The sequence below is a fragment of the Mustela erminea genome, chromosome 1 (assembly GCF_009829155.1).
Source record: "Mustela erminea isolate mMusErm1 chromosome 1, mMusErm1.Pri, whole genome shotgun sequence".
Classification (NCBI taxonomy): domain Eukaryota; kingdom Metazoa; phylum Chordata; class Mammalia; order Carnivora; family Mustelidae; genus Mustela; species Mustela erminea.
Genome location: NC_045614.1, coordinates 133,590,425 through 133,603,351, shown reverse-complemented (window position 1 = coordinate 133,603,351; position 12,927 = coordinate 133,590,425). Strand labels below are relative to the sequence as shown.

General features: G+C 35.3%; 1 non-coding gene across 1 annotated transcript; it reads left to right on the top strand.

Annotated features, from left to right (window-relative positions):
- The first annotated feature begins 11,260 nt into the window (after positions 1 to 11,260).
- On the top strand, positions 11,261 to 11,364 carry LOC116581781. Its single transcript, XR_004282226.1, has one exon. It is a non-coding gene; the product is annotated as a small nucleolar RNA SNORA1 (small nucleolar RNA).
- The last annotated feature ends 1,563 nt before the right edge of the window (positions 11,365 to 12,927 follow it).

The window sequence follows — 12,927 nt, the reverse complement described above, 5'->3', positions numbered from 1 at the left end:
GTATTTTTTATGCTATATTCTGAAGGCTTCTTATGAGTAAGACTAAAAATCTGATTTATGTAGTTCAAGTCTTTCAAGAGCCCCTTAGGTTATACTATATAAATAGTTCCACCTATAGCTGTATCAAATGTTCCTGAAAATAAGCAACTGAATCTCAGAAAAGTTTAAAGTTTCAATTATTTCACAATGCTGTGGTAGTAAAAACATGAGTGGCTAGAGAGCAACATGGTCCAGAGATGATTTTTTAGCCAGATTGCCTATGTGCACGTTGGCTCTGGCCCCACTAAATGTATAAACGGCAGCATGTTATTGCCTTCGTGTGCCTCCGTTTCCTCATTTGTGAAGTGGAAGAAGTAATATTTCCTATCTCATTGGATTGTCGTATAGATTTACTGTGTTTAAATATGTGAAGTTCTTAGAATGTCACCTAGCATATAGTAAATTCTCAATAAAATGAGCTCTCAATATCAGAGTTAGGCAGATGTAGATTCAAATACTACTACCCTGTGTCACCTTGGACATGTTTCTTATCCTCTCTGAGTTTTAGGTTCCATATCAGTAATATGTGACTAATTAAACATTAAATAATAATATTAAGCCACCTGGGTGGCTCAGTTGGGTAAGCATCCAACTCTTGGTTTAGGCTCAGGTCATCATCTCAGGGTCCTGGGATCAAGCCCCACGTCGGGCTCCACGTTCAGTGCAGAATCCACTCGTCTCTCTTCCTTCCCTCTACTCCTACCCCCACTCATGTTCTCTCTCTCAAATAAATAAAATCTTTAAGAAAATAATAATATTCGTAGGGCAGTGACTTACATACAGTAAGTGCCTGATTGTTGTTCTTATTGTATTTTTCTTAGATTCCAGTTTTGGAAGGCATGGTAGATTACATACATTTTTAAATCAAGAATGAAAATGCAAAAGATATTTTTATTTCAAATAAAAGGAAATTATTTATTAAAAAATAGATTCTCTAACACATTGGTGCCCACTGTGATTGACTCGCCAGCTGCCAGAGACTAGAATTTTAAGAACCTCTGTCCCAGAGAAGCCATAAACACTGGCAAGAGATAATTGAATCAAGGGGTCTTTGGGTCACATTCTATTCTGCTGCATTATCACAATTTCACTGTATCTGTAGAAAAAAGTTGAGGATTAAAACTTTGTTATTCCAATGATTATTATTGTTTGCAGAGGTTTGGGAGTGCTTTTTATTTACCTTCTTATTTTTCACATAATGAATTGCTTTTGAATTCACCTTACATAGCTGGTATGTTTTTATGTTTGTTTGTTTGTTTGCTTTTTGTTTGTTTGTTTTAAGATTTTATTTATTTATTTGACAGACAGAGATCACAGGTAGGCAGAGATCACAGAGAGGCAGGCAGAGAAAGAGAGGGGAACAGCTCCCCGCTGAGCAGAGAGCCTGATGTGGGACTCGATCCCAGGACCCTGAGATCATGACCTGAACTGAAGGCAGAGGCTTTAACCCACTGAGCCACCCAGGTGCCCCTTATAGCTGGTATGTTTTTTAAAAAATTACATATCTCTGTATAGTTCTGCTTAAGTTACTATCTTCTCTAACTCATAAAAATTCTTCTCAGTATCCTGTGTGTATTTAATCTCATCAATTTTGGTAAAACTTCATAAAATTATTGTATTATATTTTTGTTACTAGTGTTTATTAAGCATAGGTTTTAAAACCAAGATTTTCAAAAAAAGGAAGAAGGAAATTGAAACCATTTTCAATGTTTTCTGTGCACATTTGCACTGTGAAATCACTTGTAACAGACTCACACAACTAATTAGCAGATCTTTATTTTGCTATGTTTCTGGCCAAGTCAATGTGACAGGATATGGGAAGCCATACCAATTAACAGGCCTGAGCAAGCTTCTCATTTGACAAACATTTAATAAGCAATAAAATAGGAACTTGGAAGTTCTGAAACTCACTGATGGAAAAAAGAGAAGAGCTCTGTTGCTTATCTGGAATAAAGGAGGAACTCAATTAAGCTAACAAGATGCAAGCTGTAAAATAATTTTTTTTTTTCAGGGTTGAGTTGAATTTTAGTTTAGCAAGCAACTTTGGGAGGTCACCTCGTCCTTTTCTTTCCCGGTCTGCATTAAAGCATAGCTGTGCAGCCCACGGTCTGCTTTCTTTCTGAGCAGTCCTCCCTAATGGAGATGATGATGGTAGAATATTAGAATTCTGTTTAAAATGTTAATGAAGATCTGGTATTTAAAAATCTAGTTGTAAACTTTTGTAAATTTGTAGTGATCATCTTTTAATAATTGCAGGGGCTGATTTATGGCTGAGCCTCTCCCTGCCTCTTCCTGGTAGATCTGTGTGTGTTTGATTCTAATGTTGTTCCAGGCAGCTCACTACACCTGAAATACGTTCATGCCATCGATGTATTCTCCAGGCACTTCTTCAGGAACCAACCCTTCCCACTTTGCATTATCATCCAGTTAAAAGCTTCATGTTTCTGAGAGTCAATAATGAAAAGAGAATTCAAGACTTTATGGCTTGAATATTAATATCTGTATTTATAAGAAAATTTACTGTACATGTTGTCTATATCTCATTTATAACTGGTATGCTTTCAAAAAATTTATCACAGAAAAGGTGAACTGGCAAGATAAATCAAGTGGAAGTTCATTATTCAAATTAAAAATTATTTTCTGTCAACTGAAGGCACATAGCATTTTTATTATAAGATTTTAGTGCATATTAAATATAATTAAATTTTTATTTTAAAATAAAATGATTATTAATATTGATATAATTTAATTTAATTATCTTTAGTTTTTAAGTTAACTGAACTGGTATGAATGGCACGGATGAAGCTAACATTATTTAAAGTGGGCCTTTTTAACTGATCAAAATTCATTTATTCATTCAAACATTTATATTATACACTGCCAATTTCATGAGATTTAATTAAAAAAATTAATTTATTGAACACAGACTCTAAGACTTTTTTTTTTTATCAAGATTTTATTTATTTATTTGAGAGAGAGAGAGTGAGAGAGGGAACACAAGCAAGGAGAGTGGGAGAGGGAGAAGCAGGCTTCCCAGGGAACAGGGAGCCCGATATGGGACTCGATCCCAGGACCCTGGGATCATGACCTGAGCCTAAAGCATACCCTTAACAACTGAGCCACCCAGGCAGCCCTAAGTTAGGCTTTTTATTAAGCCCTGGAAGCAGAGATTAGTAGAAAGATATGGCTACTGCACTCTTAGTGCTAAGAAATTTGTATAAGAAAATCATGCATCAGTGGAAACTTTGAGCCTTAAAGTTTAGCCCTAAGTAACAATCTTTGTTTTTCTACTGAACTGGTTTATGTTCATTTGCTCTTTGGAAGTCCACTTATGATAAGTAAAGCATATATTGTATACACATATTATTGTGTTCAAAGAAAGATCATAACACTGTAATTGGCAACATTATTAACAAGAATAACAAAAGGCTATGAATGCTTACTTTATACAGTACAACAAATTAACAGTTGACATATTTTGATCTTTAGACAGTGACTCTAGGTACCTTTTATATGCCAGAGAGTGTTCTTGTAGTCTTCTTAGTGAAATGCATTTATACTTTTTACTGATTTTCCAGGTACAAAACTGATCTCAAATTCATTAATATTAATATGAGAGAAACTAGCTTGCTGAACATCAAAACAGTATTACATTTTGAAAGTGAGAGATTCCCTTTACAGTGAGTTGAGAATATTACCAAAGCAAAGGACTCACTTTCAATTAAACATTATTCTTCAGTAGAAGATGTCTTCATTCACTTAGATAAACTTATGGCAATCTTTAAAACCTCAAGAAGGTAGGGCGCCTGGGTGGCTCGGTGGGTTAAGCTGCTGCCTTTGGCTCAGGTCATGATCTCAGGGATCTGGGATCGAGTCCCACATCGGCCTCTCTGCTTGGCAGGGAGCCTGCTTCCCTCTCTCTCTCTCTGCCTGCCTCTCCATCTACTTGTGATTTTTCTCTGTCAAATAAATAAATAAAATCTTAAAAAAAAAAAAAAAACCTCAAGAAGGTATTTATTCAGGACAATGCAAGGAGTTTGCAATTAGAAAGTTTAGAAATGTGAATACATCTTCCAATACTGGGAAAAACAACACCTGTACTGTGGATATATAAACAGATCTTTTTCACTTATGTTTCTGTTACTCTGTTTATACTTGTGATTCTGTTATATGCCAATCTCTAAGATGTTTATTCATATGTTCACTAATGTTAAATATAAAACAAGTTCCTTTTACACTGGAGGCATTAATAATGTCAGAAAGGGAAAAAAAAAATAAAAGAAGCAAAAAAGAAAAGAGAAAGAAAGGCATTCTAGGATCTTTCTGTTTTTCTGTGATGCGGTATTAGGTAAAATGAAAACAAAGGCATGAACATCCCACAGTAACCAAAAGTGTTATGCAGATATGGTGATGAGGTTGCCAATCTACTGTGACCAGAATCACTAACACTGTAGACACAGCATGGGGAAAGCCCCCAAGTTATGGAGAACTTTTTTCTTATCAGAGTATTCACTGTAAATCAAATTTGGGTAGTTAGCAGCCATTTTAACAGGAACAATGCTACAAGGTTGCCCGCAGAAGCTGCTTTATCACTGGAATAGTTATTTGTAGAGGCAGTCAAGGTTTCACTGGCATCAGTGACTAAGTGTGAACTTCTGCATAAATGTGATTTATAAACTTTTGGTTGAGGAGAAAAATTACTTTTCACCTGTGTAGAGGACTATATCTAGGCACTCCAGAGTTTTCATTTTTATCAGTACCTTCAATTATTGCAGGAAGTCATAAAAAAACATGCTCCAACTGAGATCTGACCTTGGAGAATTGGCTTTTCACTCCAATTGAGGGGAAGCAAATACAAATTTTTGTTAGTAGAGATGCTTTGTGTTATATAAGACACTCCCCAAAATGTTATATTCTTATATTTAGGTGAAGTTTTGCACTTAAGTATAAAATAAGACCACTTAAAAGGCAAATATGAGCAATAGCTTCAACTCTTTAGTTAATACTTTGACCAGTATATACTTATTATTAACTATGAGAGGTGACCTCTCATAATATTCTGAAATATTTTTCAAAGTTATCAATGACAAAGGAAGAGTAATTGCAAAAATAACAAACTATTTAAAAATAAAATTTCTGAAAACATGTACTTTAATTCTTCAACTTTATAAGTGAATAGTCATTTATTTTAAACATACTCTAACTCAAGGTTAAGTTATATGACCTGGATTTGACTTTTAAGTTATGAATAATCACAGTTATAGATGTGTAGGCAAATTTTACTTAGCATGGGTAAGATATCTAACACACACACACACATATAATGAGTAGTTAAAATGAGATGTTTTAAAAGATTAAGTAACATTATTGAAGTACTGTGTAGCAGAGACAGAAAGGAAGGTAGAAAGTTGAGTCTGTGTTTTAAAAAGATTTGCTGAGCTTGCGAGAACTTTGAGCAAAGTAAGCAAACATTTTCCAATTGTAGTTAATTTGAAGAGTTTAAAATTTAAACAAAGCTAGAGTTGAAGACACATATCTCTGCCAAGTCTCATTAAAGGACTTTAGGGAGGGGTTTGACTTAAAGTACTAGGGCGATTTATTTTCATATGGTACTTACATGCAATAGTAATATATAATAATAATAATCACATAAAAAAAATTGTATTACATTTTCCCTTCTTTCAAAACTCTGTCCCATTCAACAGTCTACTGTCTAGTACTTCCAGGTATTGGTCAATTTGACATGTGATCAAATTTGCAAAAATAATGCCTAAGATAGTGCCTCATAGAGTCGTGAGGATTAAAGGACTTAATTTTAATCATAAAATACTTTATAAATATAAGATATAGTTATTTTCATATTTATTTTATAACATATAAATGTTATAAAAGCTATCTTCATTGAAAACTGCAAAATATTGTTATTATTCATGATAGTTCTTGAAAAATTAATTGAAAACTTTTTAGGGTTTGAAAAACATCTCTTTCAAATGTGGAAGAAAAGCTAATTTGTGAAGTTTTTTTTTAAATAAGAATAATAGTGTTTTTAAGTAAAATATATTTTCTTCTTACTCAATGTATTTTATAAGGAAATATAATATATATAAAATAAAAGATATTAATATATAATATATAAAATATATAAATACATAAATATAACATATTTTCTTATTAAATGATATAATATTCATGGCATGCTATGAATAATAATTGTATTTCCAGGCCCCTGGGGGCTCAGTCAGTTAAGCCTCTGTCTTTGGCTCAGGGTCCTGGGATCAACCCCACAACGGGCTCCCTGCCAGTGAGGAGCCTGCTTCCCCCTCTCCCTCTGCTGCTGCCCGGCTCCTTTTGTCTCTCTCACCCCCTTTCTGTCTCAAATAAATAAATACATAAAATCTTTTTAAAAAGAGGTCTTTTAAAAAATAATAATTATTGTATTTCCTGAGAAAGAATTACCAAACGAACCTAATGCACATTAATGGTTTGCTAATATCAGTATTAGTTTTCCAGGGCTGCTGTAACAAAGTATCACAAACTGGGTGGCTTACATAACAGAAATTTATTTTCTTGGTTCCTGAGGCTAGAAGTGCAAAGTCAAGATGTTGGAGGGTTCCTTCCTTCTAAGGGCTCTGAGGGAGACTTTGTTCCATGCCTATCCCCCAGCTTCTGGTGGCTTACTGGTAATGCTTCATGTCTCTTGGCTATAGAAACATCACCCTGGTTTCTGCTTTCATTTTCACATGGTATTCTCTCTATGTGTGTTTCTATCCTTTATGAAGGAAACCAGCCATACTAGATTAAAGCTCACCCTAATGACATTTTAACTTGATTGCTTCTGTGAAGACCCTATCTCCAAATAAGGTCGCATTCTGAGGTGCAGAAGGTTAAGACTTCAACTTGTAAATTTGAGGGGGATGCGATTCAACCCACAACAGCAAATTGCCAATTTAAAGATCAGTGTGATACTTTGAAATAGAACCAACAATAAAATCACTTAAAAGAAACTTCCAGAATTTTTTTTTATAAATTGCAAAAACCAAAAAGTTGTCAAGCACATAAATTTTAAAAATGCTTTTTGTTAGTGTTACTTCTGGAAATAATTACTATTTTATTTATTTAAAGACTTTTCCGGGCACTTATTTTCTCTCATGAACTGCTTTGGGAAATCATCTTTATTAGTAGCAAATACAAAAAAATACACACACACACACACACACACACACACACACACCCTCATGGTCCTTACAGTATGGCAGAAAATGTTGTTTTAATTTTGAGACTTTGAGACTTTGAAGTTTTAAATGAAATTGAAAAATACATGCTAATTTTAATAGCTTTAAGATACTGATGCAGGAGACCAATTACGCATGCTGTTTTACTGCTCTCACATAGGGCTTTAGTACACATGCTTTCATAAAAAATTGTATTTAGTAGGATATCAAATAATGAAGAACTTACTCTAATAATTTAGTTTTAGATTTAGCTATATTCTTTTGCTGTTATATTTATATGTTGCATGTTTTTTGCTTAACAAATTATAATTAGAAAAATAATCTTGCCACATTATATCTAAAGCCATTGCCTGATAATGTTTTGTTGAAACTTAGTATTAGAACAGCCTTTCAGGCATTTACTCTTAAACCTGAAATACAAATATGGAATGTTTTTAATTCTCTGGTGACATTTTTATAATATTTCCATTCCTAGTCTCTGTGAAGCCTTCAAAGGTGTATTTCACCTTTCAGGCAATGATGGAACTCTTAGTATTTCCCTCTAATGCTAACACTGGGGCGAGATGAGGTGCAGTAAGCTGGGCTGCCTGGGGAAATAGCATCATAAAACATGGAGGCTCGACTCATGTTCTAGTCTGTTGTATTTTGAAAGACTCTTATTATAGCACAACAGAGTTGTACTTAACAAATATTGAAATTCATAGACACAAAGGCAAGAATGTAGGAAACAGGCACCTGGGGGATAAGGATGCTTTTCACTTTATATCTCAGCCTTACCCATACTTAAGTATCATCTTTTTTTTTTTTTCCTTAATCTTCACACAAATGTTTTGAATGACAGAACAATTAGAAAGAAACCAGATTGCAGTATCTATATCTGTCACTATAACTATTCCCTGGCAGACATAAATTCCCTGCTGATTTTGCTGCAGTGTATTATCTGAGAGGTAAGCTAAATCTTAACCTAGTTTTTTAGCAGTATAGCAGTGCATTGGAAGAAATGCCTCCTTCATCCTACTCTGAAAGTTGCATTTTTCCCTACTGTATGACAGCTATTTTTTGGATAAAATCTACTTTGTTATAGAAAGTTTCTATTTAAAAAAAAAAAAAACAATGTGGATGGCTGACATAGGCATCTATATGCTGTACAGTGGACTGTGTGAAATGGACTAGGAGTATCCAGATAATTTCAGATAAAATGAAGACCAGTTCCACAGGACCATGAAAATACCAGTGCTCTCCCTGGATCACTAGTCTTGTTCCAATTTCCAAAGGCAGTTGCTCCTTTGGCTGTTGTTGCTTCAATGATGCCAGAATCTATTTTTATCAGCTTACATACTATTCTGACAGCCCTGTATCCTGAATTAAATATAATATTTTTGTGCAAATATACATAACTCCAAATTCATTGGAACCAAAATTAAGTCAGCATTTTTGTATAAACTATGTATAAATTAGTAGATAAAAATTCAGAGACTTGTGGCTTCAGGAAATAACACAAGATGACCTTTTTTGTGATTTAGCTAATTTGAATTTGTCACAGGTTTTAAGGAAAAAGTTATATTTCTCATTTACTAACAACACGCTCCTTTCCCATTTCTCATCATAATGTAAATTAAGGCTGGTTGGCTTTTTTTATTGCAAGTCTAAAGGTGAATACTTTCAGACATGGCAAAAGCTGTGGGTATGAAGACAGTTCATCAGACACCAGTGTACACAGTGAACAATTTTGACCCTGGCAGTTGAATGCCTACAGCTAAAAAGCTTTTCCCAGTCATCCAATTAGGAAGGTAGCAACTGTTCATAATTATGCATATCAGATGCACAACCAACCCCTTTATTCTTTAGTTGAAAATATTTGTTGTCTTAATGTATCTGTATTGCTCTGAATTGAATGAGCTCTTATGTTATAGCCTTGATCAATATTTCCTACCCCTTTCCACAAAATGGCAAATAGAATTTCCAGGCACTTTATCGTGCTGCAGAGGTCTCAACTATCAGCTGCAGCAAGAACATTAGTGTTCAGTGGATTGGTACAGATGGCCACAGCACTGATTCTACCATTTCATTCAGCAGAGATCTGGATACTGGGGCTGGAACGCAGATGTCAGACCAGGGGCTTTGTTGGTATAATCTGGTGTTGCTTCCGAAGGCCTTGTTCCTCTCTCTGTCTCCCCTTCTTCCCTCCGTTTTCTGTTCTCATAGGTTTTTCATAAATTTAACACAAAAATATAGGGCGCCTGCATGGCTCAGTCAATTAAGTGTCTGCCTTCAGCTTAGGTCATGATTCCAGGGTCCTGGGAATGAGCCCCATGTGGGGCTCTCTGCTCAGTGGGAACCTGCTTCTCCCTCTCCCTCTGCCTACTGTTCTGATGCTTGTGTATGCATGCGTGGTCTCTCTCTCTCTGTCAAATAAAAAAAAAAAAATGAAGTCTTTAAAACAAAGAAAATAAAACATAAATGTATGGTTCATATAATCATTGTTTTTTAAATATGGATGGATTTCTATATCACTGGTTTTGTGTCAGAAAATGCTAGATACAATAAAAAGAAATCAAGTACTTAGAACTTGAAAAACACTGTGAGGAGTAGTTAAAGAATCCAAGTCATAGGAGAAGTAGCCCTCAATTATAGGAGAGAGATGCAGTAATTTGTATATTAGGAGTAGATATTATAAAAGTGAGGAAATATTACTTAACATTTGGGGTCCTTAATGCAAAAAGAAAAAAAATGGACCAAGTATGATACATGGTGGGATGTCATCAATGGAAAGTGTTAAAAAAAAAAAAAGAAGAGGAGAGATGTACTCTGTCCTAGAGTGAAATACAGTGGTTTGATAGAAAGGGAAGATTTTGAATCCAGGACTGAGTGCAGAGGGTAGGCTTTCCTTGAGGAGCAGGAATAAGATGGCAAACCCTCCAGATTTGTGAGGATGATGAGTTGAGGAAAACTTGTCAGGATTTTGCTGTTTATGGACATAGGAGGTACTACTGGGATAATTTGGTTAGTGCTAGATTTAGGAGTTTTGAAGTTGTGGCCTGGAATTTAAATGTTTTCCTAAAGTAATTAATGAGTCATTAAAGGCTTAGAAGTAATTCAAACAGCAAGAGAAAGAGGGAGGAAGGGAGAAAGAGAGAGAGAGAGAAATAGTAAGGGGACAGAGATTATAACAATTAGGATATGTGATATATTTTGTTCAGAGGATTTTGTTTGTATGTTTAATCATCTACCCTGGGTGTTGGATAAACTTTCCTTTAAAGGGCCAGGTAGTTAATATTTTGGGCTCTGTAGCCTGTATCATCTCTGTCACAACAACTCAACTCTTGTTGGAGCATGTGAGCAGCCACAGGTGTACCATAGGGTGTAGTTGTATTCAGTGAAACTTATTTTTGGCAGTAAAGTTTGAATTTCCTAAAATGTTCATGTGTTGTAAAATATTGCCTTCTATTGATTATTTTAACCATTTTGGAATTTCAAAACTCTTCCATGGGCTCTTATGTAAAAATAGTTATCTTGAATAGATTGCTAATCTCAATCTAAATAATGAAATGCTTCTCGTCTACTATATCTTCCATGTTGATCACTCTTTTTATTAAAATATAGCCTCTTTCATTCAATAATAAAACAATTTATAATAAAACTTTTTTCAAAGATTTATTTATTTACTTCAGAGAGCGTGAGCAAACACAAGTTGGGGGAGGGGCAGAGGAGGGAGGGAGAATCCTCAAGCAGATTCCTGGCTGAGTGTGGAGCCTGAGGCCAGGCTCGATCCCAGTACTCTGAGATCATGACCTGGGCCAAAACCAAGAGTCACATACTTAACCTACTGAGTCATCCAGGCACCCCAAAAACATGTTTTATAATTAACATTTAGCATACTTCTGAGAAATTTTCTTTCAAATCTTTGTTCATTTAAATAATTTTGAATAATCTTGATATGATTAATTATTAATTTCTTTGCTTAAATTTCTGTTTTCTATGTTGCATATAGCCTATATATAAAAATAACTGTATGTGGCTATATTGAGAGACAGGTTATGCTTCCATCATAGCAAGCTTTTTTGCAGTGGTGACAATGAGGCCTGTAACATTTTCTGCTAGGCTCATGGAGTAGAGTGGAAGTAATAAGACTTTTCTTTTCTTTTCTTTTTTTTTTTTAAGATTTCATTTATTTATTAGAGAGAGAGAGCACAAGCAGGAAGGGCAGAGTGAGAGGGAGAAGCAGACTCTCCACCAAGCAGGGAGCTCCATGCAGGGCTTGATCCCAGGTTCCTGAGATCATGACCTCAGCTGAAGGTCCATGTTCAACCAACTGAGCCACCCAAGAACCCCAAGACTTTTCAATATTAGAAACAATGAAGGAATAATAATTTTAGATCATTTGCCAAAATAGCAATCAATGTACTTCCTATAATTTGAATTCTAGGACACTAAACAACATGTAGTTTCATTAAAGAAATAAGCTTTACTGTGAAAAAGGACTTGGAATTTCATATAGGCTAAAGGTCAACAAGAAAAGAGAAGGTACAATTCCTTTTGATTTTCTCATTTTCCTGCAGAAACATTTCTGGAAAGTTGGGCCTTGCTGGGCCTCCAGTGTGACTCTATACCCCAGGGCAATGCAATGCAAGGATCTTTTTCTCACTATGGTAGTTAAAAAAAAACAAAACAACAACAATAACAAAACAAAAAACAAAAGTAGCCTTCCAAGCGATATCCAGGTTAAATCCTTAGAACTCACAAATGTTACCATATTTGAAAAAGAAAAAAAATCTTTTCTGATTAAGTTAAGGATCTTGAGATAAGATAACCCTGGACTATGAGAGTGGACTCTAAATTCAATAACAAGTATCCTTAAAATAGAGTTGCCTGAGTGGCTCAGTCGTTAAACATCTGCCTTCAGCTCAGGTCATGATCCTGGGGTTCTGGGATGGAGTCTTGCATTGGGCTCCCTCCTCAGCCGGGAGTCTGCTTCTACCTCTGCCTCCTGCTTTTCCTGCTTGTGTGCTCTCTCTCTCTCTCTCTGACAAATAAATAAATAAAATCTAAAAAAAAAAAAAAAAAAAAAAAAAGAAAGAAAGAAAGAAAAGAAAAGGAAAGGAAAAAAGTATCCTTATAATAAAAAAGTAGAGGGAAATTTGAGACAAACAGAAGAGGACACACAGGCAGAAGAGGGGAAAGCAATGTCGAAGACCATGGCAGAGACTGGAGTGATGTGGCCACAAACCTCAGAAGCCAAGGAATTCCGGCAGCACCAAAATCTGGAAGAGGGAAGGAAAGATTCTCCTCTAGAGCTTTCAGAGAAAATACAGCTTTGCCAAGACCTTGATTTCACACTTCTGAGTTCCATGAACAGTGAGGGAGTAAATTTTTTGTATTTCACACTACACAGTCTATGGTACGTTATGACAGCAGCCACAGGAAACTAATATATTCCCATCTTTTTTTATTCTGATGCAACAAACATGAAAGCAAACTTGTGTGTGTTGTGCGGGGAGGGGCTAATGGAATGAATTTAGAATCTTCCTGGTGCCAAGCCAACTAACTGGTTTAGTATGACAGATATTTATCGACTTTGGGAATGTCTGATGGCCATGCCTAGAGATCATGACTAAGTCCCTCCTGAAAGAGGAAGCTGAACTTGGATGCAGGCTCT